The sequence below is a fragment of the Cupressus sempervirens genome, chromosome 11, assembly GCF_028749045.1.
Source record: "Cupressus sempervirens isolate cs-2001-9-10 chromosome 11, ASM2874904v1, whole genome shotgun sequence".
Lineage (NCBI taxonomy): Eukaryota > Viridiplantae > Streptophyta > Pinopsida > Cupressales > Cupressaceae > Cupressus > Cupressus sempervirens.
In genome coordinates, this window is record NC_143128.1 from 594,016,264 (window position 1) to 594,021,703 (window position 5,440).

General features: G+C 33.5%; 1 pseudogene; it reads right to left on the reverse strand.

Annotated features, from left to right (window-relative positions):
* Window positions 1-1,698: 1,698 nt before the first annotated feature.
* Window positions 1,699-2,997, reverse strand: LOC149531064 (putative glycosyltransferase STELLO1; annotated as a pseudogene).
* Between the last annotated feature and the right edge of the window lie 2,443 nt (window positions 2,998-5,440).

Here is a 5,440-nt window from a genome sequence, read left to right on the forward strand (position 1 = left end):
AAAATTCTGTCATGCTGATGGGTTGTGAGGCAAATAAGGGTTCCAAGGATTGATTAAGGAGGATAGTCAACCTCCAAGGTGGGCTGAGACATGGAATGGACTAAAGATCATACCATATTCATGGACTAGGAAGTGTATGAGTGTTCCTGGGCCAGAGGATCTTATCAAGTATGCCACACAAAGATGGATGAACAAAGAATTCACCCATGTTCTCACAATACAAAGACAACCATCCTTGAGATTTATGTTTAGAAAACATTTCCAACAAATTCTTGATATGATTATAGTAGAAATTTCCCTTGGAAAAATTATTAATGCTATTGAGACACTTTGGTATAGAGATGCATGACGCTCATATGAATTTAGATGTTACCATAAAAACTTGTTGATATTTAATTATAATACTAGTTAGAGTAGTTGTTATCATATATTCTTACTATTTAATGATTATTAATTCATATTTATGTAATATATAAACCAAAATTATCTCATGTATGCATCAAAATTAATAATATTTGTAGAAGTTATCTTTGTAAATGAATTGCATACTCCAACTTAAGTTAAAATTGTTATTTTTGAGAAAAAATCAAGAAGATTCCAAGATGGAACATTAAAATAAGAATAGTCAAGAATAAACTGTATGGGGTCTTCATACCAAAAAAATGGCATAACCATCTTATCTCCATCCCCATTTCCTAGTGACCAAGGGTTAAATCCATTATGTTTTAGTTTATACAATTATTTTATATTAAATATTCAGTTTAATGGCAAGTAAAGTGATGAGTTTAGGGGTAATATCAATTGGGCATGGGGCACAACATTAGCTACATGAGTTATCCTTGGATGCAGTCTATGATTCCAAGCTAGATGCACATTGTTGTTACTGATACACCCTAACACAACATTTCCCAAGGATTATTTAAATTATTTTTCACATTACCTTATTATATACGAATTCGATTGAGGAGTCAAGGCAAAAGAGTATACCAATGCATTTGCTTAATTTCATTAGATTTCTAAAGTCCATGCTTATATTGAATAATGCTTCTAAATTAAACTATGTTTGCAACATATGGTAGTAATTTTTTAGACTACACTCTGTGATCCATCATCAAGAGGAAGAGAAAAAAAAGGATTGTATAAAATAAAATTGTAGACACTATTCAATCTAGAAGCAGTATTCAATGTATTTGCTAGTAAATAAGGATACAAAAATAACTAAGTAGGAGAGTGAACCTTGTGACAGCTTTTCTTATCATCTACTTACTATAAAGTGAGTTACTTTACTTAAGAGTGGAATCAAGAAAACTGAGTACAACTACCATAAGGTTTTGTTCAATGGGATGTCCCATGATGATCAAATGGTTTCCCTATTCAGGTGGTCAAAAATAAAATTTTGCAAAATCAAATGCAAGTAGCATCATGCTAAAGAACTAGCTAAAACTATTCTATCATTTTTAGAAGCTGATACAACAATGTAAAACACATTATTAATATATGAAGTTCAGTCACAAAATTGCAAGGGATTGTTCTAGCATTTTGCAAAAGAGCCACACAACTTTGTTACTTGTATTATCTTTTAAATATGCAGTTATACCAATTTAGAAACAAGATACAAGTAAAACATAAATGTGGCATGGACTCACAAGATATTATTTTGAGTAAAACAAATAGATAAAGACAACAAGGTTTTTAACATTAGGCATACTCAACTCCAAGATCGAGATTACTCTTCTTCGATACAACCACCACACTCTTGAATATGTGACCATACAACATTCTCCACCCTAGAATAGTATGATTCACAAGTCCACTACAGTACATGATAAGCACTATATTCCCATAAAAATTCCTCCACCTGATCAGATTTCCAATCTCAAAATTCACTGCACCTGATTCCTCAACACCAAGATGCATTGACGAAAGCTTCAGAGGCACAAAATCTTTGTGATCTCCATGGAAAACTACAACACTTTTCCTACTCATCTCTAATGACAACAATCTTAGCTGAAGGTAACCCACAACCAGCAGATCCTGAAGCCAAGCAACAGTGAAAGTCACATCTTGTGAAGTCCAAAAGCCCTCCATAGCCATGGAATGGCTCAAATGCAAAATCTTCTCAAATAGGGTCGCTTTGGTAGACCTCCAAGATATAAGAAACTTAATTAAATGACCTACATTAACATGGAGGTCCTTCTCATCTAAAAAAGGATATGACTGAGTTTGATCAATTTTGTGAGTAGTAGGAGGATAAAAGGCAACATAACCACCAATCTCCCATAAAATCCTCTATTCCTAGTAGCCCTTGAGTATATTAGAGGCCATAGTGCTAACAAAAATAGGAAGCATGAGTCCCCAAAACCTAGGGCTATGAATTAAAGTATTGAAAAAATTCATAGGGGCCATGATACCCTCTGGCAGGGCAACTGGTGGAGCATGTGAATCAAACCTAATATCAAATGCCTCAATTCTAGAATTTCTAGTATAGTAGAACACTAAATCCACATCAAGAAGCCCATTGGCAATTCCCTGCTGAATAAATTGTTTTCCACTATAAACCTCTCCATAGTAGTCCTCAGGATTAACGTCACCCACATCCTCTAAAGGCAACCCTCGAGGCCAAATAGATCTCTGACCAAAATGAATATAAGGGTTTGCAATACTTCTATTATTTTGGCTATGCTTATTCACATACTACAACATGGGATCCATTTGAGCCTCTTCGCCTATCAACTCTATGTCAAAATGGGTACTCAAATTAACATTGATTATAGACCCACACTCATCTACATCATATATTTTCTTGGCCTCATGGTAAATGACAAACAAATACCCGACACTCTTTCTTATGTATGAATTATAAGGAACATGATTGAGGATTTGATTGCCCAAGGTAGGCTATTTCTCTATAGAGAGAAAAAATGTACCCTTGACATTCTAGTCTAATGGCATCTCTGAATCTCCCATGGCCATGACCCGCCAACCCTTGATCAACATGCTAATAGCAAGTTAAATGCATGCAATGAAATGAGAAAAGCCAAGAAAATTTGTCCTCATGAGAATGAAGTCCCAATTTTTTTGCCGCCCGTGCTTAGCCAAATTTTTCCTCATGGGAATGAAGTCCCAATTTTTCTCCTGCCCATGCTCATACCTTTAGGATTGCCCACAAATCAATGGAAGTTTTTCTTTTTTACCTGTGCATGAATGAATGAAACTTTTTTTTTTTTTTTTTTGCATGTAAGCCCCGTGTTGGTTGAAATTTTGACCAACATGGGGCTTGCATGTAAAAAAAAGAATTTTTTCCCTAACATTCCAACCAACCTAAACTTATTTAGTTGATGGTCAAAAATTTTGGTAGCAAAATGAGGTTAAATGCAGTAGTGTTCAAACTAGTTCTATTCATTGTCAAATGGTACAGGTTACAACTAAATCAAAATGATCCTGATAGAACTATTATAGAACATGATAATTGATTTACAATGATTAATACAAAGTTATTTGAGCTAGTTAGAAATGAGCCCTATGCTCTTCCAAGCCAATGTGAGAAAGTTTTTTACTTTGGTGTTCCACATAAACCAAGTTGATCATTTTTCATTAGACATGATCCAATAGGAATACCAGTTAGTATAATGTGATTAAAGAAGAAGATACTAAAGAAGTGGAACATGAAGTAGACAATGATTATGGTGAAGATGAAGAAGGAGATGATGATGATGATGATGGAAAAGATGTTCATGATTATGGTGATGACATTGATGATGGTGGTGGTGGTGGTGATGTTGGCAATGATGATGATGGTGGTGATGATGATGGTCATAGTGACAATCATGATAATGACGATGGTCATTCTGACTGTTTGGATGATGATGGCGCTGATGATGATGTTCATGATGATGAGATGGATGAAGAAGATGATTGATAACATGATCAATGTAAATGTATTAGGTGTTGATTAGGTTAACATATTTGTTTCAATGCTCAATTCTTTGTGCTAATTAATTATAATATATTTTTTGTTAGAGGTAATGAATTAAAAAGTATACAATGATTATGATGTATGCATATTTTTCATTTTATGTTTTATGTAATTTGTATCACAAGTATCATGTAATCTGTAACCAACTTAAGACAAATAATTTAAATATGCAAGAAACTATACCCCTTTGACAAGGATTATACACAATGACATGGATAGGGAGGTATAAGTTTATTACATAATTTCTTTCTCTTTAACTTCAACATTAACTTTAGGCAAACTTCATCAATATTAGCCCCAATTTATAGAAAAATATTTAACTCCTTCAACTATATCTCTCATTTGATGGGCTACATGTACCACCAAATAGGTATCTGTCAAAATTTTCTTTTTTGAGTGAGGGAAATGCTGGAATAAAAGAGGATAGTGAGACATGTAGTAGGTCTACAAAAGAGAGACAAACTAGAGGTCAAAATATTAGAAGAAAATTGAATAAACACATGCAATTTTTCCTTGCTCAAGGGGGGTCATGTTCTTATGATGATGAGACAAAGGGCAAGATCAAGGTTCCCTTGAGGTACACACGTCTTTAGAAAGAATGGCTACCCAAGGAATTACCTCCAATCAACACTGATTTTTGTGTTAATGAGAGGATATATCAAATTGCTCCATCATCATTGCATGGTTTGGGCCTATTTTCTGTGGATGACATAAAGGTCAGTTATAAAAAATTTGTTGAATTGATGGAGTATGTATGACCTTGTTACAATTACAATAATTGGATGTAGATAGTTCAATATAAAAAAGGTATGTGTAGGTATGCACTGTCAGCAAATTATCTACAATGGAAAGAAAATGATTGAAGTAAAAGACTTACTGTGTACATTGATGGAAGGTCAAAAGAAATAGGGAATATTATAGGTTTTATAAATAGTATGTAACCTAGGTCAACTAATAAGTGACCCAATTGCATTTTCAAGGTGTGTGAGGGAAATCATGTTTTTGTATGTGCGATAAAATCAATAAGCTCAAGGTAAGAGATGCTAATAGGTTACAATTTGAATCATTACTATCATGGGACTTGTAAGTACTATATATGTAATATTTAAACTAATTACTTCCAATTAGAACTCCAATATACATTGTACCATTTTATTATTAAGTTTTTTTCAAAGTTGCCTATTCCATTTTTTTATACATATTCTTTGTCATAGGGTGACATGGCTAATCCATTGGATGATAGAGGCAAAGATGATAATAATCCCTCCAACATAAACCTTCTAAGTCATCATAATTATTGCTCAATTATAAAATAACATATTTTCTACATTGGCACATATCCCAAGGTGCTAAAAAAGACTAACCCAAAAAACCAATAGTGGAACTATGAGATTTGGAATCTCCATTTGACCCAAATGGGTATCTGGAAATTAGAACACATTAAACATAAACTAACAGTAATAA